The sequence below is a fragment of the Sturnus vulgaris genome, chromosome 2 (assembly GCF_052056855.1).
Source record: "Sturnus vulgaris isolate bStuVul1 chromosome 2, bStuVul1.hap1, whole genome shotgun sequence".
Lineage (NCBI taxonomy): Eukaryota > Metazoa > Chordata > Aves > Passeriformes > Sturnidae > Sturnus > Sturnus vulgaris.
Genome location: NC_142244.1, coordinates 116,015,651 through 116,038,802, shown reverse-complemented (window position 1 = coordinate 116,038,802; position 23,152 = coordinate 116,015,651).

The window sequence follows — 23,152 nt, the reverse complement described above, 5'->3', positions numbered from 1 at the left end:
TCATGGTTTCAGGCAGTAGTTTTTGGTTGGACAGTCAGTGCTGCACTGTGGGTCACAGGTGTTGGTTTACTGGGTTAAAAGTATAAATAATATAGGTGTTAATTCTCTATTGGACTGTTTAGCTTTAAGAGACCTTGTAGCAGCTGGATTTGTCTCCACTTTGCTCACTTTTAGCTGGTGGCTAGGAGTGTTGAAGAACTCACTGTACTTTAGATAAGATTTAATAAAAAACCAAGCCTGAACATGAGAAATTTGTCTCCTTTGTGTTTTTAATCCTGGCTCTGAGTGAAGACAGAAGAAAATGAAGACAAGCCACCAATCAAGTGGTGCAGATATCACCTTTACACAGGGGCAGCATTCCCTCACCTGGAATTTCACCTTGGGTTCACTGGGGGCAGATGTGGCAATCTCCTCTGCAGCCTCCAAATAGTAAAACTCAACCAGAAATCTCTTGAGCCACCTGAATTTGCAGTCACCCATACTGGGATGTGGGTTTGGGGTAGGGGCCTCCAGAGGATCCTTGCAAAACAAATTTTTCCATTATTCCACCAAAACACTGCATTTCTTCTCTTGAATCCACTAACATTTGACCCCACTCAAAGCAAGTTTCCATTATTTTGAAATACCTTTGTTTTTTTACCTGAATCAACCCTAAAATATTGTCTCTCAACCCTTTGTAGATTGTCTGTCTCAACCATTAAGAGCATTTGACAATAATTCAGTTTAACTGAACACCTGCTGCCTCATTGTAATGGAGAGAGAAGTACTGTGAATTACATGCTGCTGTAAAAAGAGGAAGGGACTTATGAAAAATCCTCTGTGTCCAATTTCTGAGAAATACACTCATTATCTGGCTAGAAATATTAGCTGTCAACTAAATGTCACTTGGACACATACAGGAAAAAACAACTTGAAGCATTTTCCTCTGAAGTATCTGAAGATGGTATTTCCACACCTTTGAGAGCTGAATCATATTGTGTTTCCTTTTACAAAGCTCCTACTCACTCCAGTAGTCAAATATGCTTGGGAAGTGCATATTAAAAAAAAAAAAACAAAACCGTTTTTTCTAGACAAGTGAACAGCAAGGCAAGAGGTTATTGATTTGCAGCTTGCCAGTAGAGCAGAGTGAGGTGGACTGGAGATCACAATGCTCTTAGCACCAAAGGAAAAAGCAACAGAGAACTTGAATCTGCTGCCACTGATTGCTCTTTTGATTTTGTTTCTTCCTTTAAGAGGCCCTGCAACAGAAATACATCCAGAGATGTGCTATTTTGAGCTCCCCTGATAAATGAAGAACACTATATTTGTATTTTTACTTGGATGTTATGATAGATCATGTGCTGGTTTCCACCTGCCCATAATCAGCTCGCTATTAAATGAAATTCAACTCAGACACACAAAAGTAAAGAATGACTTCCCTTCCACAAAGCCTTAAACTTGGGTAAGAAATCTCAGATTTCAGCACAATTAATGCCATGGCTTCCTTGCTGTTAGGAATTCAAAATGATAAAATGGGTTGGGTTGGAAGGACTTGAAAGAAAATCTAATTCCACCTCCCCTACCACGGGCTGGGAATCACTCTCTGGAAGTTCCTGGCTCTCTTCATTGATTAGAGAGGGGGTTTCATGTGAGACATCACAGTGAGCAGCAGCCTTCTGTTGTGACAGCACAGTCCCACTGCAGACATGACCAAAATTCCTGTTTAATCTGGTGATCAGAGAGGGATTCCCCCAGTGTTGCTGTGGAAGACGTGGGTTTATGGCACAAGCAGTCCAAGAAGGGATGGATGGATGACTTCTGCAGGATCTCCTGTGGGGCTCCAGCTGACTCACAGTTGCTCATCAAGCAGTTCCTGATGGCCAGAGAGGCACTTTGCTCATCCTTTTTTGGGTATGATCTGCACTTCCCACCCCACTCTCCCCAGAACTTCCTCTCAGGGCAGGCTGTGTGGTGCTCACACCACCCATGAGCTCAGCTGGCTTCTGGCATGCAGGGAGGAGGCAGAAATGCCAACCTAAAAGAGCTCCTGCATCGCTGGGTAGAGATGCTGGGGGAAGAAAAGCAAGAGGAGCCTCAGAAATGCTTGTTCCACTCACACAGCTTGCACCTGGTGCCTTTTCCAGGCAGACAGGGCTGTAGCTGTTCACAACAACTGTGCAGGAATCCCAATTTCTTCTGGAGAGACACACCTCCCTCTGGCAGGGGGAAATCCCAGCAGGAGCAGATATTCCAGGTGCCTGTCAGCTGCCCTGCAGAGGGCTGTGCTTTGTGCTCAGGGATAAAATGAAAACAATGACTGTTAGAACCCTGGAAATTGAGAATTTCAGGCTTTCTGTGCTGACAGGCGCTGACCCCCAGGAGAACTCTGCATTTGACCTGAGGCCGTGGAGAAGCTTCCAAAATTAAGTAACAGAACTAGAACCACTGCTGCGTGGTTTGAATAGAAGTGTGTAATATCACATAGTGGAAAACTTAGATTTTAAGGTTTTAGAATACAGTAATATATAGAAGGCAAGACAGAAGTTTTAGGGTGGAGGTTTTTTTCTTCTTCACCTTCTTCATGGGTCTAGGGGGTATTTTTGTAATTGGACAGAAAAATGCTGCATTGCGAGTCACAGGTGTTTAGTTATTAAGTTAAAATAAAAATAAATTAGGTGTCCATTCTTAATTGGACAGATTAGACCTTAAAAGACCTTGTAGAGAGAAAAATACATTGTCATTTTTAGCTTGTTAGCTGGAAGTGCTGTAGAGCTCACTGTAATATAGATAAGAATTAATAAACATCTAAGTCTGAACAAGAAATTCGGTCTCTTGAGCTTTTAATACCGACTCTGGCAGGAAAAAGGAAGAAAATAAAACACAATAAACTAGTGCCTTTTGTGTGAAATAAAACACAATAAACAACAACAAAAGAAGGCATTTTCATACAGAAACACCTGTTTCCCACAGGACCATAAAAATCTCCAGGGCTGTTCTTCACTGCAACCCATTGGCAGGGACAGCCCCTGCAAAGAGCATTTGGGGACAGGTCAGATGTGTGAGCAGGCTGCTGAGGTGTCTGAAAAACACCCAGAAAGGTGCTGGTTATTTGAGATTGTTCATGAGGAGAAAAGGAGCTGCACTCCTGAAGCCCAGGAGCTGCAATGAACTTGGCAAACGCAATCCTCCAGTGCCCCAGGTGCACTCTGTGGGGAAAATCAGGTTCAGCGAGCAGGGAATCCCAAATCGGTGCCTTTGGCAGCAGAGGGTGAGTGCAGAGGCAGGGAAAGAGAGGGGAGACAGCAAAAACTTCTCATATTCTGCTCCCAGTTCAACCAGAAAGCAACTGGTGGCAGCACCTGTCTTGAATCATTGTTTGGTTGTTTATTTGGCTTTTTAAAGACAGGTGTCACTGGAGTGGGGGGAATGATACCTTGGGTTTGAGCTTTTCTATTTTCCAGAATCTCTGCTGCTTAGTGTGGAACTCTGAAACTTCATATTCGGTGTCAGTAAGTTCTCTTCACAGGGGAGTGACAAAACAATCCCTTTGTAGCTGGAGAATCAAGGACACCCAAAAATCAGAAACAGCAGCGAGGGAAAAGGGGCAAACCAGGGGGCTGAGACTTCATAGCCTGGGGCTGTGCTTGGATAATTGACCCCAATGTGTAAATGAACCAAAACTTATAAAAGTGTAAAAACTCGTGACCAGGATCCATCTTGGATTTGATTTGGGTGCAGCCCCAGCCAGGCTCCTGCACTGCCCAAGGTGAATCCTTTCAATAAATTCCCATTTTATCCCTTTTGCTCTGTCTGGTCTCTGTTCCAGCTCAGCCTTTCCAGGCAACATCACAGGTACATCAGCAGAGCTCAGGTTCCACCACAGCCAAAGCAGTGGCTCCTCAGAGGGATTTCCTTGGCACAGTGATGGATTCTGAAGATGACCCTTCCCAGTGCTGGTGTTGGGGGTGCACACAGGGAAGGTGACCCACCTTTGTCCCTTCCTCGAACCACAGGACATCCCCCCAGAGCAGGATCCCCTTGGGGAGCCTTTTCCTCCTCAGCCTGAGCTCCCAAAGCTCCTGAACCGGGCTCACAGTGGGATTTGCCCCCAGGATCATTGGTTTTCCCTGGCACATCTCTGGCCAGCTCTGCTGCCCCTTCCCCACCCTCCCCTCCTCAGTCGCCCTACACACCTGAGGGGCTGGAACAGAGGCTGCACACAGAGTTAAGGAGAACAAAATGGGTATTTATTGTGAGGCCTACAACAGCCACACCCCAGCAATATCAGTGCCACAGTCGTGGGCCCTGCCTGGATGGCTCCAAGATGGAAGGAAAGGAGGGCTTGGCCACGAGTTCTCACACCTTTATAGGTTTCAGTCCATGCAGGAGTCAACTGTCCAATTAATAGTCTCAAATAGGGAAGTTTCATCCTCCTTGCTTGCTCGAGTGTCTGCCCTCCTCTTTTCACGTTGTTTATGCTTAGGGCTTGAAGTTTAAAGATGCTGTCCTTGAGTCCCCAGCTGGAATCAGGCTGTTTTGTCTTCATCACCCAAGCACAATGGAAAAGCACATCCAAGCAGAACAGAAAACTCAAAACTTAGAGGTATCACACTCCCCTCACCAGACCTGTCCCCACTGGCACTCCTGCAAAGCTTCAGTAGGGAAATCACAAACTAGCACAAATCCATTCCCTGGGGTGCCCCAGCATCCATGCCCCTGCTGTGGGATGCAGCATCCACCCTGGATGCTGACAGCTCCTGTGGTTTGATGGTTTGATGGCCAGATACTCATCATGCAGGGGAAAACCCTAAAAATGCCACCTCCTAAGGGGTCTACCTGGATAGTTCATGGAATATTCAGGGATTGGGGTTTTTTTGAATATTTTGAGGAACAACACTGCTCATAACCCTGTCCCAACCCCTCTGACAAGTTTATTATTGTCTCGACATCATATTTTTTGGAGGGGAATGGCTCATTTCCAGGAAGATTGTCCTTAAAGGGGAAAAATGTGCAGTGAGAGAGACCAGATCAGGACCCACCTGTAAAAGAACATCATCCCCACCAATTTACCAGCTTTTAAAAGCCTGAGAGAAACAAAAAATAAGAGGTGTTTCTTCTTTTGAGAGCGAGGGACCCACAAGGATCATCCAGTCCAACTCCTGGCCCTGCACAGGACAGACCCAAAATCCCACTCTGTGCCTGAGAGCACTGTCCAAACTGATCTTGAGCTCTGGCAGCCCTGGGGGTGCAACCATTTCCCTGCAGTGATATGATGGGAATGGCATGGATGGCATCTGATGCCAATTTGGTCTCCAAACTGGTGAGTGTGGACTAAGAAGTCACACAAGACCCCTTCCACTTCCCCCAGTGTGCTCCTCTGGTTGGTGTTGTGTCCTGCACAATGAAAAAAAAAACAACCCAACTTTTTTTCCTATTTTTGTCCAGCTGTGGACAGCACAAATCTTTCCAGGGAGACATCTGGGAGAGAGGAATCCCATAACTTTGTTTTCTTCATTCAAGGCCTCTGTTTCTTCCCTGCCCAAATCATACATGCACAACTTTTTAATTGGTCAAAAGGAGTTAAATGGATAAAAATAAAGGCAGGAAAAAAACCCACCCCCAAAACCCTGGGTGAAATTTAAGCAAGATGAAGACGTGCAGGTCTTTGCTTTGAGCTGCTGGAACCTGGGTCTGTTGGGTTCCATGGATTACTGCAGCACCCACATTTTTCCAGAGATCTCAGACAAGTTTACCACAGCAATTAAGCTGTCTGCCATCTGCAAAAGATTTGCCCAAGAGTTTTCCTAATGTTTTTTCCCCCCCAAAAATACATTTAACTTAATTCTTTCAACATTTTGCCTATCATTCAAGTCCATGTACATTAAGCACCGTGGAGCTGGCTGGATTTTTGAGGGCAACTTTCCCTTCTAAGGATTAGTTGTGCGCTGGTGCACTGAAATTTTATATACAGAGTAACACTCTGAATATGAATTATTTCTTGTGGAACACTGCTCCTATTCTTGGGGAGAGGAGAAGTAAAAACTTTACTGGGAGCTCCAGCCAAGGAGCTGAGATTAACACCCTTTATTCTCCTCCCAAATGGTGAGTTATTTCGAGAATACTGGCCCAGGCTCCAGCTTGATGTCTCCATCACACTGTATAAAAGTGCCCTGCAAATAAATACGTGCACTCAGCCAGTGACAATGAAAGAATCTGAATTCTTCAGCACACTGGAGAAGGTTTCCAATTTTCCCAGGAACATTCAGCATGCCCTGCAGTCCAAGGAAAACAGTGGTTAGGAAAGCTGAAGGGTATTCTTTATGTTTCTCCTCCTTGCACATAAACTGGTTGTTCCCGACTGCCTAACGCTGGTGGGTGTTCTCACTTTTCACTATGGAAACTATATTTTTTTTTGTGGAGGTCTCTAAATACAGATTTGCTTGTGTGACAAATAATCAGCCAGTCTGCAGCACGTTGTTTTCTCTCCCTCAGCATTTGTGCTTGCACGGCAAATTCTGTTCTTCCATCGTGTACCCAAAGCCTGAGTCCCCTAAAATAACCTCCAAAAAATTAAAATTAAAGTTAGCAATTAAAAGGCAGGAGGATTGGTGGTACAACCTCTCCCTTTTGGAGAGTGATTTTGACAGATTTGAGAACAATTTTTAGGGTGGGCAAGCATTGGCAGGGGCTGCCCAGGGAGGTTTGGAGTGCCCATCCCTGGAGGTGGCACCTGGAGGTGGCACTCAGGGTGACAAGGTGGCCATGGGGCACAGCTGGGACTCCATGGGCTGGGAGGGCTTTTCCAGCCTCAGGAATTCTGGGATTCTGTGAATTTTATGCTGTGTCTATGACTTAAAGAAGCATAAGGTAAGAAGAATCGAGAATTAGAACTGAAATTTACACAAAACCCAAAAAAATACTGCATAACTGACAGGAGAGGCGATTGTGAAAAGAAACAATCCCTCACCTGGGTTCAGTGTAGGGCCTTTAGAATCCTTGACTGACAAGATCTATCAGTAAAATATAAAGCTTTGCCCTTGAAAGCACATGTTGAATTTTAGGATGATGAATCTGCATTTAAAAACCATTCATCAGCCTCTAAGAAACCATTCTGTGAGTCTATGATTTTATGGATAATATTTTATATTCATTAAACAAATTAACAGCTTGGTTTCCTCTTTCTTATGCTGTGTTTTTCCTATTTCTGAATGTCAACTGAGCAATGAAGCCATATTGTCCATTTCCCAGAATCCCAGAATCCCAGAATCCCAGAATCCCAGAATGGTTTGGATTGGAGGGCATCTTAAAATTCCAACCCCCTCCCACAGGCAGGGACATCTTCCACTGTCCCAGGCTGCTCAGAGACACATCCAGCCTGGCCTTGGACACTTTCAGGGATGGGACATCCACAGTTTTTCTGGGAAAGTACCAAAAAGCTCAGAAATGTGATCACAGATGAGTAGAGATCAGCATGCCCAGTCCCACCACACTCACTGGGAACACTGGGACGATGCAGAGTCCTCAAATTGGGTTTTTCAGAGTCCTTAAATTGGGTTTTAGCCAGCAGCAGCACTCACAAACCCTCCCAGCTGCCTTCCCCATGTCCTCCTGTCCATCCACATCCCAACAGTCCAAACCTCACTGCAAAGTACATCCCGTCCTCCTCCACCCTCCACAGCTGCAAGGTGGAGCTGTTTGTTCTTCTTTCTATATAGAAAGTCAAATTTACAGCACTAAAATGAGGTGTCTCCCCACCCTACTTTACACACACTTTCAAAAATACCTCTGCTATTCAAAGCAGTGGATGTTGGGCACCAAAAAAATAATAACCAACAGTGTGGAACACATTATTTCCATGATATTTTTTTACAGCCCATGGGGCCCAGTGCTGGTCACACCAAAAAGAACACACACAAAAATACAGCAAAGCCATCAGAGAGGCTGTGAGCTCCAGCAGCCCTGCAGAGGAGCCAGGCCCTGCCATGGCAGGGACACCTTCCACTGTCCCCATGTCCAGCCTGGCCTTGGGCACTGCCAGGGATCCAGGGGCAGCCACAGCTGCTCTGGGCATTTATTCTTGCCATGGTGTCATGGGAGGGAGGCACAGAATTTGTGTTTGACTCCAGGGTGCAGAATAAGGAAGGGCTACACACACACCAAGTGCCACTTGCCACACCTTACAGCTCACGTTTTCCTCCAGGGGCTGCTCCTCCAGCCCTCTGGAGCCTCCCATCATGTCCAGCAGAGCTCAGGGAGGAGTTCAGCTGTGCTAACATCAAACAGCAGCCAAGGGGGAACAAGGAATGGTGGGGTTACCACAGACACCGTGGGACACAAGCAGAGGAAAATGAACAATGTTGTCTAAGGGTCTATGGGGACAGGCAGTGCCTACAGAACAAAGTGTGAATCACAGAATCAAGAATCATCTAAGTAGGAAAAGACCTTCAAGCTCACCCAGTGACACCCCAGCAGCAGCAGCATCACCCCAAACCCTGTCCCCAAGGGCCACACCTACACTGTCACCCTAAAGCTCACCTGAACTTCATCTGATGCCTTTGATTTGTAGGAACCTGACCTTTGGGTGGGAGGGACCATCCTGGAGACTCCTCACAGCCCTCAAGGGGTTGGGGCTGGGAGCAGATGAATTGTGAGTTGGAGCAGCCTGAATATTTGCTGGATGTGCAGGTGCCTTTGGCTTTGATTTCATGGAATCCCCAGGCTGGGAAGAGCCCCTCAGGACCATCCAGTGCCACCCCAGTGCCAGCAGCATCCCCCAAACCCTGTCCCCAAGGGCCACATCCAGCCTGCTCCTGAACACTCCCACAGACAGTGACTGCAAACCTCCCTGGGCAGCTCATCCCAAGGCCTGACCACTCTGCCAGGGAAATTTTCTTTGCCAATCTCCACCCTGAGCCTGCCCTGCTGCAATTTGAGGCCATTTCCTCTCCTCCTTTGCCTGCCCCTCCTGGCAGGGACTTGTGCAGAGCCACAAGGTCCCCCCTGAGCCTCCTTTTCTCCAGCCTCAGCCCCTTTCCCAGCTCCCTCAGCCATTCCTCATTACTCTCATATTCCAAACCCTTCCCCAGCTCCATTCCCTTCTCTGGACACGCTCCAGCACCCCTGCCCTTCCCACAAGTTTCTTCTTTTTCCTCTGGCTTGAAATGATCCTGACCAGAAAATCTCCTTCCAAAAGGTCTCTTCCAACCTGGTCATTCTGTGATTCTGTGAAATCCAGCTGCTGTGCTGCCTTTCCCCCTCTCTCCCCTGCTCTGTCTGCACCCTGGGATTTTAATGGACTTCTGGTCTCTCTCTATATCCTGTGTATAAATTTCCCAATTCCTCAGACACTTTTATTCTGCCATAGCCTCCAGTGGTCTCTGCTCACAGTCTCTCCAAACTTCTCACCACACCTGGAAAAGCAACAACAACCAGAAGTCCTGACCTCAGGCAGTGCCAACTCCCCATCCAAGCCCAGAAGGACGAAACCTGGTGCTGAAAATCACCTTTTGCCACTTCAACTCAGAGTTCATTCTTCACGCCCACCACGAAATTCACTCACCAGGTGCAGGGCTGGTCTGCCTGTGTGGTGTGAGGAAATTACAGCCAGGTCCATGGGATCTCTGAGTGCCCAACCCCAGATCATTTGGGCAAACATAAATTCTGCCTGATTTCACCAGCACTGAGGGGAATTGAAGCAGGAAGACAGCAACAATAATTTCAAATATTGGCTCTCTGTTTCTCTAGGAAGTGAATCATTTTAAAATTGACACTTCGCAGCCAGCAAAAAAATAACAAAATAATTCAATAAATCAGCCTAATATGCCTTGGCATAGCAGGTATGTGCTTAGGTATGTGTCTGCACACAGGCTGGAGGTCTGCTAGTTGAATTCATATATTATTTTTAAAGTGAGTTAAAATGCTGTCACTGAACAGCAGTTATTTATTTTATCTCCCCAAATGAAACCTCTGGCAAAAGTATATAAATGAAGTAGATCCTATTCTATTTCATATGTATTTTCTGCATGAAATCATCCCTGGAAGTGTCCAAGGCCAGGTTGGATGGGGCTTGGAGCAACACGGTCTAGTGGAAAGTGTCCCTGTCCATGTCAGGAGGTTGGAATGAGATGATTTTTAAGGTTCATTCCAACCTAAACCATTCTGAGATTCTATGGAAATCATTTTGGGAACAATAGGAAAGAGCACACTCATGGTAACAGCAGCATTGCTCAAAAGCACAATTTGTAAAATGAAGAACACAATGTGAACAAAATTGTTGGTTTAAAAATGTCCTTTTGTACTAGAGACAAAAACAAAATACAGCTCTGTTTCCAAATGCTGCCAGAAAGAAAAGCTTGGAGCTGTGGACGTGAGTTACAAACCACGACCTCATTTCCCAAAGATGCCCCAGCAGGGACCTGAGGCTGAACTGGGAGCACTGGGGCTTTGCTCTCTGCTTTCCCCATCGCAGGGCTCTGAGAGCCACAGGGGTTTGAAGCGGAGCAGCAAATCCAGAGCACCGAAATTCAAACCCAGAGCAGTGAAACTCCAACCCAGAGCAGTGAAACTCGTACAGCGTGGCAACACTGCCCTCCTGCTTCCGAGAGATCCCTGCCCTCTGCTCTGCTCAGCACACGGGAGGTGAGAGATGTCCCTGCAGCTTCCCCACCACAAAAGTGTCGGGGGTTTGCTCTTCAATCTATCCAAATCGACTTGTGCCGGCAGTAAACACACAGCTCCTCAGGGAAAAGGGGATGATAAAAGCTCAAACCTTTTATTTCGTGGTTTTCTCAGGGGGAAAACACACAGCTGTAAAAATCACCTCAAAATCCACTTCTGGTTCAGCTTCTGGCTTTATAACTGAGCTTAGCACTTTGTAAGTGACTTAACAGCAAAAAGTAACTAAAATAAAACAATAAATAATTATAATTAAGCACAGAAGCACAGAATCACCAGGGTGGGAAGAGCCCCTCAGGACCATCCAGTGCCACCCCAGTGCCAGCAGCATCCCCCAAACCCTGTCCCCAAGGGCCACATCCAGCCTGCTCCTGAACACTCCCACAGACAGTGACTGCAAACCTCCCTGGGCAGCTCATCCCAAGGCCTGACCACTCTGCCAGGGAAATTTTCTTTGCCAATCTCCACCCTGAGCCTGCCCTGCTGCAATTTGATGCCATTTCCTCTCCTCCTTTCCCTTGAGACACAGCAGAAGACATTGCCACCTCTCCTCCCTCACAAATAAAAATGGTTTCTATCTGTTCTTTCCATTAGGTTAAACATAATGGAAAATATTAAAAAAATAGGGGAAATGGGTTGTTGGATTAGACTAATCCTGTTCTTTCTGCATTCTGTTTTTGGGGATGGCAGGGAGAGAAAGATGCAATACTCTAACGCTGGCCAGAATAAAATCTAAATTAAAATAACGTAAATTTAAAAATAAATTAGAATTAAATTAAAATATTAATCCCTATGACCTGTTCCTACCTGCTCCCATTGAAATACTTGTCCTGGGCCAACAGAGCTACTGAGGAAAGTGAGGAAGAGAAGAGAGGACACCTCTTGCTCCCTGCACAGTCCGGGTGCAGCCTGAGCACAGGATGACTCAGAGGGTTAATTTAAGCATCTGATGAAGAAGTTAATTACTGATGTACCTGGTCTAATGAGACATGTCCCTGCCTATGGCTGGGGGTGGAGTGAGATGATCTTTAAGGTCCCTTCCTACCCAAACCATTCTGTGATTCTGTGATTTATGATGCTGCAAAGTAAGATGATGATGGAAGCCTTTGGTTCTGTGTAACACTTTACTTGAGCCTCTGTGTTCTTTTCCTTCCAGAAAGAAAAACACTCTGAGATGTGCAAATAAACCAGGAAAACTGGAGGGAAGGAAGGAGCAGCTTGCAAGGCAATTGTGAAAAACAAATAACAGCAGTAACGAGGAAGAAACAGGAAAAATCTCCACAAAGAGAGGACGTGGGTCAGGATTTAGAAAACACTGGAAAAACTCAAAAGGTGCAGGGGGAAAAAAAGCTTGAAAAGGCTTATTGAACCCAGGAGGTGAACAAAGCTGAGTGACAAAATGAGAATAAAAAAGAGGTTTACAAGGAAATCAATCCCTTTGTTTCCAAGTTCCCATAAATCAGGCTCTGGGTACTGCTGCTGACAAACCCAAGTCCCAGGTGTTCCTGTGTCCCAAACTCCCCTGGACTTCTGTCCTCCTTTGAAAGTTGTCACACACATTCACACTTCAAAGGTGAAAGTTTCCCTGGTAAAAACTCTTTACCCTGTGTGCTGATCCCTTAGGAAGGATATTTCCTCTTCCAAAGGAAGAAAAATAATTAGAAAAAGCAGCTATAGGCACCAGCCCCAAAGCCCTTATGGCTTTCTGATTTGAACCCAAATCATACCAATTTGTGGATCTCCAAACTCCACCTTTTATCTCCTACACTCTCCCTCATCTCTGACCTGACCCAAAGCTTTTTTTTGGTCGGGAACACTCTCAGGAATGAATTTCTGCTGGTGCAGCCCACGGGCTTGTCCTCGCACACCTTCCAGGTGTGTCCAGGTGTCCCAGCACCATCCCCATGTCCATCTCCCATCTCCCATCTCCCATCTCCCATCTCCCATCTCCCATCAGGAAAGCTCTGTGTGCAGCACCATATTTCCCTTCCAGAGGCACCAGGGGAGAGGAGCAGATTTTGGAGATCTGGGAGTTTTGCTGGTGTGGTGCTTCCCCCACATTTGGCAGAATTTTGTGTCAACTCCACAGCGAAAGGGTCCCACATCTCTTTTCACTGGAATATTCCTGCTCTCTTAACCAGCATTGATCTGCACATTTGCCCCATGCTGGCTGTCACCTTCCAGGCTTCCCATACCTGTTGGCTTTTCCTGACATGTGGCATTGCTTTGGTGCCCAGGAGCTTGGCTTTGTTCCGTGCTTTTTTCAAAGCATCCTTCAATCCAGCTCCCTGTCAGTGACAAATCTCAGTTTATTGCCTGTCCTAAGGCCTCACAGTGTTCCTAAGACATCCTAGTGGTGCTTTCAAATCCATCACCCTCCGAGGCAGATGTAAAGTAACCATGGAAAGCTGAACACAGCCATCAAACCATATGAATCGTTTTATAACTCCTGGCAACCCACTGAACGTTAAATATTGGATTAACCTTCAGCAGCTCTGCTGGTGCTTCCTGCACTTTGGCAGAGTTCTCCTCACCAGGAATGCTCATGGAATGGGCTACAACTCTCACTAAAAAACCTGGAAATGGAGGCCTTTGTTTGTTCTGCTCTCAACACGCAGCCAGAGGGAAATGGAGCAGCACAACAGGATCACAGGCTGGGAGATGAGGCTGATGCTGCTGCTTTTCAACCTCTGTGAAATTAGTTTGTAACTCTTGACTTGCATGGCTGGCCCAGGGAAAAATATGTGCTTGAGTTGCTACCAACCCAAACCTACTCTCCCATGAGTTTTGGTTGCCTCTCCTCCCTGCACTCCCCTAAGTGAGAGCTGTGATCCCTTTGGGATCAGTTCTGGTTTTCCTGAGTGCAAGGTGGTTTTGCCTTACGTTTTCTCGACCTTTTCTCCCATGACATGAGTGCTTCTCCAAGCAGGAATAATTTCCTCTGAGAGGTGGCTCAAGCACCAGTCCCAGCAAGGAGATTCAAGCACAGGTCCCAACACTGCCTTGCACCTCCTGCCAGCTTTTCACCAAGGAATTTCCTCAGCTCTGCATCCCTCCTTGCAGGGTCAGGAGCCTCGTGTAGGACCAAAGCCTTCTCTGGGCAGAGGAGCTGCCATGAACGTGACAATCCTGCCCAGACACCTCAGGCACTGCAGTTGTCACCCAGATTGGGGCAATATAAATAGCCCCAGCTCCAAAGGGCTGCTCCATCCATCCCTGGAGATGCTCGAGGCCGGGTTGGATGGAGCTCTCAGCAGCCTGGGATACTGGAAGGAGGAGGAATAAGAAGATCTTTAAAGTCCTTTCCAACCCAACTCATTCTGTGGTTCTATGATTCTGTGAAAGGCATGGGGAGAAATCCTCTGATCCCAGAGAATGGCAGGCAGCTCTGCTGGAGAAACTCCTTCACACACATTCCTCCTGGCTCGTGTTTTACATTCAGACACAGGCTGCAGCATTCTCAGAGGCAGAAGGAGCCTGACTGATGGAGTCCAGCCCTGCAGAACATGCCAGCAGCCCCGTGACAGGGGTAATCACCACGTCCCAAACACCATTTAAAGAAAGGCAACCTGTCAAGTTTGCTTATATCTCGGGGCTCAGCCCCGGAGGACTCAGGCGAATTTCCAACACATCGAACTAATTGTAGTTTACATTTGCTTCACTCTCCATTAGAGCTGCTCCACTTTCCAGGGAAGCTAATTGGATCCACAGCGCTTGGGCAGCCGGAATTTTCTGCAGGAAACCCGAGCAGGGCTCAGGGTACCATGCAGAGGGAAACGTGCACACGGTCTGTGGCATGTCACACGCCCAAAACAGCCCCAGCTTCCTCCTCCCTGCTGGAAATAAAACATATGGAGTTAGCACGGCCGCTGATTGGATTTTGATTGCTCTGAAACGCTGCCAAGTTTAAAGTGGGGAGTGAGGCCCGAAAGGAAATCCAGTAGACACCAGACAATTTATTTGTTTCTGAGCAGGGACCTGGCTGCCGGGCGGCTCCAAAGGTGGCTAACGAGAGCAGCATGTTCCCATATGGAAAACAGATGGTGGGATGGGATAATGGGATGGGATAATGGAATGGGATAGGATGGGATCATGGGATGGGATGGGATGGAATAATGGGAGGGGATAATGGGATGAGATGGGATGGGATGATGGGATGGGATGGGATGGGATGGGATCAAGGGATAGGATCATGGGATGATGGGATGGGATAATGGAATGGAATGGGATGGGATAATGGGATAATGGGATGGAATGGAATGGGATGGGATGGGATAATGGGATAATGGCATGGGATGGGATGGGATAATGGGATGGGATCTGGCATGGGATGGGGCAGGAGGGGATGGGATGGGATGGGATAATGGCATGGGATGGGATAATGGGATGGTATGGGATAATAGGATGGGATAATGGGATGGGATGGGATAATGGGATGGGATGGGATGAGATATGGGAGCATGGCACGAGTGGTGTTATCGCGGTGGAGGGGAAAGCAGAGCCCTGTGAAACCCCTGCCAACCACAACAGCAAACTGCTGATAAATGGCTGCCAGGAAGAACATTCCAGAGGGGTCAGGATGACGTGGGAGGTGGGGAGGGAAAACACCCCTGGAGACAGGAAAGTGATGGTCACCATCATCAGTGTCTTATGGGCAGAGCTCTTTCAGCTCAGCTGATCCTATGGATCTGAGGGACTAGAAAACCTTGGAAAAGGGAAAACAAATCCTCCAGTGCCACGCCCCTCAGAGCCCTGCCCACCCAGCCCCACCCACAAGTGACACCACCCAGGGGAGGCTGTGGCACATAATAGTACAGGAATGAAGGTGACAGAATTTCCTGAATTCCTGGATTTAGCACAAATTTATCCATCATCTTGATGGAAGAACAAGGAGATATCAGCCTTCTTCCCCCCCTTTTTGGATGTTTTAGACCAGAATGCTCTCTCACCTTTATATTTCTAATTTTTTAAACAGTGTTTTGATGATGGCATACAAAAAATAAAGACAAGTCTCTCTGGATATAAAAAACAAAATTAAAAAAACCCCAAACCCAACCAATTTTGAAAATGGACTCTTAGTCTGAATACAAATTAAATGTGTCAGTCAATTAAAAAAAAACAACACAAACCCTTAAAGTTCCATTTTTCCCTTTTATTTTCTTGAGATTTTTTTGGTCATGTTTTCCCAGACCCAGAATAGCCATTTTTCTGAGGATGCTTTGCTTCAGTCAGTTAAGGGGAAAATAAGAACTATCCACACTGTTTCAGCTCCGAGGGCAGAAAAAGAAGGAAATAACTGACCATGTCAAAGCACAGTCCATCCAGCAACCTGACAGTGACCACAGCCACGTTCCCCACTGCTCATTAGCTGCTGAAATGCTTCCAGGACAGGGGCATTTTGTGGAAAAGCAGCATCCAGAGAGTCAGAGCCCATGACTAAACTGCTACAGTCTCTTCTCTCACCTCAGGAGCCACTAACTTTTCATTTCTTGATTTTATGACTCAAAAGATACAGGGAACAGGGGTTTTGAAGCCCTTGTCCATGGAAAAGGCATCAGCTTTTCCACATTAAGTGCTCAGGATTTACAGCTTTCCCATTTGCTGGTGACAGGGCGGGAAATGTTTTGCTGGTTCGTTGCAGTTCCACACATTCACTGCATGTCCTCAGCCATCGTGAGACCAAAGCTGTGATTTTGTGTTTATTAAACCCATGCTTGATTTATGCACAAAGGGGGCTGTTCCAAAGCCCACAGAACTCAACAGCATATCCAGAGACTCTGAGGGAAATCCTCTTGGGGCAGGAATATATTTAATGACAGCTTTGAGCAGCTCCAAACTGAGACTTGGGTCAGTCTCCCTGGAAGACTCCAGGGTGTTCCTACCCCACATCCTTCCTGCTGCTACTCTTGGGGCTGATAGTCCCTGAAATACAAAGTTCCTGAAAACACCATCCTCACCCAGAGCTGACTCTTGGACAATTTCATATCCTGTCCTTTTGGGCCCATGATGGTCTGGACACAAGTGCCTGTGAGTGCCTTGCTTGGAGGGTTTGAGCACCAAATCCAGATGATTTAAGGGAAAACAGAGTAGAAGAGATAAGAAGAGAGATGGGCAGAGAAACCCAAACTAGCCACATACCCATCAGAGATGGAGTCACTCCTGAATGCTGGCAGAGGCAGGCAGAAGCCAAAGGGCTCTTGGGTCATGGAATGGTCCAGGAGTCATGGAATGGTTTGGGTTGGAAGGGACCCTAAATCTCATCCAGTGCCACCCCTGCCATGGCAGGGACACCTCCCACTGTCCCAGGCTGCTCCAGCCCCAATGTCCAACCTGGCCTTGGGCACTGCCAGGGATCCAGGGGCAGCCACAGCTGCTCTGGGCACCCTGTGCCAGGGCTGCCCACCCTCCCAGGGAACAATTTCTTCCTAACATTTAATCCAGTCATGTCCTCTGTCAGTTTGAAGCCATTCCCCCTTGTCCTGTCACTTCAGGCTCTTGTAAGAAGTCCCTCTCCATCTTGAAGGCCAAAGTTGGGAGTTCCCAAAGCTTTTTCTTCTTCAGGAATCTTTATGCCAAGTTCTAAGAAACAACTTTAATGCCGAGCTATATAGCCAGGAAATCAAAACAGACACTTCAGTCACTGCTCATGATGCTCTACCTGGCTAAATAAACCAGTCTTCAAATGAAAAATAACACTTACCTCACCAAAACATCAGAAGCTGAGTGTGTCCAAAGGCCTCTTGATATGATCTCAGCAACTCAGTGAATTAATATTTGCACATCAAAAGTCTCTGAGTGGTTGTGTAAGTCCATATATACACATACAACAATAATTTGAAACAAAAATAAAAAGCCATTGGGATGAGTTTTAGCTTATTCCAGGATAAAGCAGTGGGTATCACTTATTTCAACATCACTTCGTGCACCACAAAGCTACAGGATGATACAGTTTTATTCTAATCATCACTAAAGTTTTGCATTGATTTATGATAATAGAGGGAAATTTGCCCCATCCCTGTCTCCAGCTGCAGATATTTTTTTTCCCCTGTGTTACAGCCATGATCTGTTCTCCTGCAGAAAGAAAGGTCACATCCAGGCTGACACTACACCTGCAGTGGAAAAGCCAACCAGGTGTATCTTTATGAGCTCCAGCAGCAGAGGAACTCAGACTTTTCACTCCCTAAGCCAATTTTTTCAACGGCAACGTGTAAACACACCAGGCAGGAGTTCCCTGAGTGATGCTCCTATTTCATGCTCAGAAAATGTAGCAAAACTCGTTTTAATTACTGCACAGTCTCTAGAATATTCCAGTCTGTTCTTTAAGGAAAACATAGCTCTGGGTAGCCTGGGTAGCCTTTTCACTTCTCACTTCTGGTTTAGTTCACAGAATCACAGAACATTCAGAGTTGGAAGGGAACCAGTATGATCATCAACTCCAGTTCCTTCAGGCTGGGGCAGGTGAGACAACACAGTCAGAGCCAGGCTGTCCAAAAGTTATGACCAAATTTTGGAGAAAAGTCTTTGGAGAAATAAAATTGAACGCTCTACAACCAGTGGTCTCTTGAAAATTTGGTGACTTGTGGAAGAAATTCCTCCCTGGGAGGGTGGGCAGGCCCTGGCAGAGGGTGCCCAGAGCAGCTGTGGCTGCCCCTGGATCCCTGGAAGTGCCCAAGGCCAGGTTGGACATTGGGACAGTGGAAGGTGTCCCTGCCATGGCTGGGGTGGCACTGGATGGGCTTTAAGGTCCCTTCCAACCCAAATCATTCTGTGACTGTGGTTCTACGACTTTGCCAGAACTTTTCATCACAAAGAAAATTCAGCCCTCATAGTTACAGGGTAAATAAAAACCTCAGGAGGCAACGAAAACCACCCTAAAACATTCTCAGTTTTTAAAAATTGATTCTAAAATTAACTCACAGCTACCTACACCAATGGAGACTATATTTATATATATACAAACATATATATATATGTATGCAATTGCTTGCCAGCAATGTTTTCACCTTTAAAAACTCTTTAAAAGCTAATTCACTTGGCTACTTAAGAGAGATTTGTTGCCCAGGCACATCAGATGAGGACTTTTGCCTCTTTCAAGCATTTCTGGCTCTCAAGTTCTGACCAAAAGGGTAATTTTTCAATCATTAGAGAACAGGTTTGGCACTTAGGATTTAGTGCCCTGTAATGACATCTTTAAAGCTGGAGAGTTACGGCGTACTAGAAAAAAATAATAAAGCTGGGCCAGAAAAATAACAGCTGAGAAAGTTACTGGAACAAAATGTATATAATAAAAGGCTTTTTATCTTTTAAACACTCCAATAATTTTGTCCAACTGTAGTAAAGACCAAAACTTCTTTTAATCCTCTCACTTGCAGCACACCTTTAAAATAAACCACAACAATGGATGGAGGTTCCTGCATCCACTTCCTGCTATGACCCACTCTAATTCTTTGAAATAAATATGTTTTGGGTTATTTTTGCAAGAGCAATGTTTAGTGTCTGTCCCCCAGTGTGTAAATGTGTAGAATACACCAAAGATTTAACATCTGCTATGAATAATTTTACAGTGGATCTCAAGTTCTCCTAAGGTCATTAGGATATTGTACAGGTGGCCAAATTATTAAAATATGGTTTAAATCCAACACTTAGGCATTTTCATAACGTGCATTGGATTTGAGGGTCTGGAAGCCACATGTCAACAGCAGAAAGCACCAGGCTGGCTCCCTGCAAGTCCCAAAAATCAAAGCCACTTCCCAAACATTACAGCCTGGCTCCGTGGCATTGCAGCTGTGGCCACGGCACCCCCAGGGTGCAGGGGATGGAAAACGCAGCGTTTTCCAGCTGCTCTCCTCTCAGACAAGTGACCTTTTCTATCAGCATTACAGCATTACTTTCTCTACCCCACGCTGATTAAGTCAAGACCTCCTCCAAGTGAGCTGGATTTTAACATCTGGCTTGGAGTGCACACTGCAGTGCAGAGCAAGAGTCCAGCAGCTGGGGCTGGGTCTTTGTTCAAAAAGTGAAAATGAAATGAGGGAAAACTAAGTAAATGTGGTATTTAAAAGCCCTGCTTGCTCTTCACTGGTAACACTCGGTGTTTGTTCCTATTTTGAGGTGCTTTGTCAGGAGTGCAGGGGAGCCTCCTCTCAGTGGTGCTGAGCTCTGGGAATTTGGGTCCCAGCTAGAAGGAAGGACATGGACAGGATTCACACCAGCACAGGAACCAGCATGGGAACCCTCTTCTGCAGCCTGTGGTTGCTCTGGAGACCACAGAGAGTGGGGTTTACTGCAGAAACTCTTATTTAAGGGAAGCACTCACTGTATTGCAGCAAGGGAGAAGGTCCTGTAGCAATTCCCTCTGTCCCATGAAGCAGAGGGGATGCCACTACCTCAAGAAGCACCTACAGCTGGGATTGTTCAGCCTGGAGAGGAGAAGCTTTGGGCTGAGCTCAGGGTGGCCTTGCAGGGCCTGAAGGAGCTGCAGGAACCATGGAGAGAGACAATTGCCAAGGGATGGAGGGACAGCACCCAGGGAATGGAGGGACAGCACCCAGGGAATGGAGGGACAGCACACAGGGAATGGCTTTAAATTGACAGAGGGCAGGGTTAGATTAGATCTTAGGCAGAAATTCTTCCCTGGGATGGTGGTGAAACACTGGCAGAGGTTTCCCAGAGCAGCTGTGGCTGCCCCTGGATCCCTGGCAGTGCCCAAGGCCAGGTTGGACAGGGCTTGGAGCAGCCTGGGACAGTGGAAGGTGTCCCTGCCATGGCAGGAGCTGGATGATCTTCAAGGTGCCTTCCAACCCAAACCATGCTGGGATTCTATGAAGTATAAGATTTACTGCTTTAAATCGAATAACATCAGAGACAGCTGAAGCTGAACCAGAATAGAGTAAAAAACCACCTCAAAACTGAACTGATACTAAATTTGATCTCCAGCCTTGACTTGAGGAAATATTTTTGCCCAGATTTTTCTCAGACGATTATTAAACTGAAAAAAATCAGTGAAAAACTAAAATTTACATGAACCTCAGAGAACCTCGTGGCCACAAATGGGCACCACAGGGCAAACCAGCTTGAAACTTTGAGTACCTGACCTCAGTCACCTCCATACTGGGACGCTCAGGAAAGCAAATAATAGGATTATTGTACAGTAGGACACAAAACAGAGCATTCACAGAATGATTTAGGTTGGAAAAGCCCTCCCAGCCCATGCAGTCCCAGCTGTGCCCCATGGCCACCTTGTCCCCAGCCCAGAGCACTGAGTGCCACCTCCAGGTGCCACCTCCAGGGATGGGCACTCCAAAGCTCCCTGGGCAGCCCCTGCCAATATTTAGCAACACTTTCTGTGAATAAACTTTTGAAAGAATTGCTAGAACCAGCAAAATCTTCAGTGAACTTTATGCTCAGACAAACCTGCACCTTCCAGAATTCCTTGCCTTGCCAGGCAGGGTGTCAGCTGGGGACTGGGGGGATTCTTATTTGGGTTTAAATCAAAAGATCTCTACCACAGCCTTGCAGGCTGTCCATAAAGATAGGAAATATGCCTCCCACAACACCTGGGAGTAAGGTTAGTTTTAAAATCCCCACTGACTATTTTTTTCTAAAAAAAAACCTACTAGATTTTAATTGTTTTTAAAAGCAAATATTCCTCTATACACACACTCTGATAGGGAAGTGGAAGAACATAAAAAAGTGGAAACTGTAAGGGCAGGTGCTGAATCCACTGGTACAGAGCATTTCCTCACACATGGCACTACCAGCTTATCCCAAATTATTTCCTGCCACTTGGAAAAAACCCACAGCAAGCTGATGGAGCTACAGCTTAACTCCAGATTCAGGCTGAACAGTTCTGCACCAGCACTTTCTAAGGAATGAAAAGACTGGCTTGTTTCTGACAGCATCCACAGGGGTTCTTGCAAGTGCCCTCCAGGGTTTAAGGGTGGCAAGAGCCAGGCAGAGCATTTTGTACTTCTCACTGTGCTTATTCTGCACAAAAGTATCTTTATAATCCCACTTTGGTAACGAGTTCAGTGGAGCAGCACAAAGGGAACAGCAAACTCACCTCACAACCTGCTTTGGCTCCACCCCAGCCCTTTCAAACCCTAATTTTACAGGATGATGGATGCTGAGGTCTCTGCTGGGCTCTCACCTTTCCATAGTGGCTGCCTCTGTTCTCATCCAACCTTTCCTCCCACAGGTTTGCTTTGGGCTTTCTTTCTTTACATTAAATGAGGCTGTGCATTCTCTGTTCAGTAATCAAGCTGCTGCCTTCAGTGATTGTGACTCTATTAATATTATTTTTCATCTCTCCTTTTGTTAATTCCCCATGAAGCAGCTTTAAAGTCTTTGGAACTGACAGAAAAAAGGCTGCTTTTATTTCATGAAAAGGGATCCAAGTCAAACCTAAAAGAAGAATTAAAATATCAATACTGAACATGAAATATGGAGTTTTCAGTGTATGAAAGCACATTGGAATTCTCTCATTCAAACACAGGGGAAGAACCTGTGGTCTTCTCAATAAATGCTTTGTTATTTGTCCTTTCAAGGTGCATCACTATTCTCATGAAACATTTCCTACTTTAAAGCAATGGCCCAAATTTCCCATTCAAAGAACTTTTAAACATTTGGTTATAGCATTGTTTAAAAAGAAAAAACTTGATTTTAACCTTCTTACACATGCAGAGTTTGAGGTCTGTGGCCTTCCCTCACATCAGGATGCCTTGATACCAAAGTGAAACAAGTGCATTTCATCCCTGTGAGATAATGGTTTCCCACAGTATTTACTGCATGGAATTCTCCAGTACTTCTGCTCATCAGCTATTCTGGGAGATCTTCAACAGGATCTCTGTTTTTTCTGAAGTAAAAAAGCCTGACCTCAGAGCTGTGATCTCACTTGGCTTGAGGAGGTTCCTGTAGGTGCTGGTTGTTGTTATGTGCAGCAGCTGTCAAAACTTTCAGTCCCAAATATTTAAAGGGGGGAAAAAAAGTGCAGATCTGATGGCAGTACAAAAAAAAATAAAAAATCATTAATCTATTTTATTTTTGTTATTTTAGCTCATTTAGGTCTGTCAATTTTTTAGACACAAACCAGAATGTTAAAAAAAACCCAAAGAATGAGGTAGAACAAAATGCTTGCCTTTTTCAGTTTCTTGGCATAGAAATTGTAGAATTACATGTCAGAAGTGATGTTCTGGCAACAAAACACTGCACAAGGTAGAGCCAATGGAAGCATGGAATCTAGAAAGAATTAAATTGTTTCCTGGATCTGTGCAGTGAAATGAGACCTTTCCCAGGAGTGGGAACGATGTGAATCCTCTGCATCCACAGCAGGGTGGGCAGCAGGAAAGGGATTGGGATTGTGTCCCTGTGTCCCCTCAGGTGTGACCCCACCTGCAGAGCTGCCCCAGCCCTGTCCCAGCTTGGGGAGGAGCTGGAGCTGCTGCAGAGAGCCCAGAGGAGGCAGCAGGATGAGCAGAGGGATGGAGCAGCTCTGCTGGGA